Source organism: Cariama cristata, unplaced genomic scaffold (genome assembly GCF_000690535.1).
Source record: "Cariama cristata isolate BGI_N322 unplaced genomic scaffold, ASM69053v1 scaffold28970, whole genome shotgun sequence".
In the NCBI taxonomy this organism is placed as follows: domain Eukaryota; kingdom Metazoa; phylum Chordata; class Aves; order Cariamiformes; family Cariamidae; genus Cariama; species Cariama cristata.
In genome coordinates, this window is record NW_009596793.1 from 4921 (window position 1) to 5689 (window position 769).

The 769-nt window shown below is 53.6% G+C and overlaps 1 protein-coding gene across 1 annotated transcript in view; it reads left to right on the forward strand.

Annotated features, from left to right (window-relative positions):
• Positions 1-769, forward strand: part of LOC104167315 (prefoldin subunit 1-like) — a 6303-nt gene that overhangs the window by 441 nt on the left and 5093 nt on the right. The window lies entirely within an intron of this gene.

The window sequence follows — 769 nt, forward strand, 5'->3', positions numbered from 1 at the left end:
ATAAAAAACCCACCCCTTCCTTTTCACTCCCACTCTGCTTATTACTTGCACCAATGTAATGCCTTGCAGCTGGGCACGGGGAGGGGTAGACCTTGCTGCCAGCCCCATGTGATGTTACCCTGGCTGGGTGGTGGGGTGTGCTCTGCCCCAGGGGTGGCCATGTGGCCATGGGTGGGTGCTGGAAAGCTCACAGACTTCCTCTGGTCTGGTCCAAACCCTGACGTTAGATATGCCCGTACATATTACAGCAACTTCTCTTTCAAAAAAAAAAAAAAATTTGTTCTTTGTGAGGATGGAGTAATGCCTTCAAACTATTTCTGTAATGTTGGTAATAGTGTTGGGGGTGGGATTTTTAGCTGTTTATAGGAGTTGAATTTTGAGGAAGGGAATTCAGCACAAGGATTTCATCACTGTCCCCTCTGCCCTGGAGATTACTGGAGTGGATGTGTCCAGGGGGCAAAGTGCTGCGGTCCCTGGAAGGGAAACATGGTGGACATGGGATGAAATGCTTAGCCACTGCCCCCCCGGCATCCTGGCTACCATCCTCCAGGGTCCACGGGCTACCATCCTCCAGGGTCCAGCCCTGCAAGGCGGCAAGTGTCTGCTGCTGCTGGCGCTTTGGTGGCTATGAGGGCTCTCCTGCCAGGATGGGTGGGATGGACACTTTGGCCCTGCCATGCAGGAACCGCCCTATGGGAAGAGTGGTCCAGGGCCATGTTGTGAGCTCTCCTGCTGCTGTCTTGCAGGGGTTGGCACTAACGCACTTCTA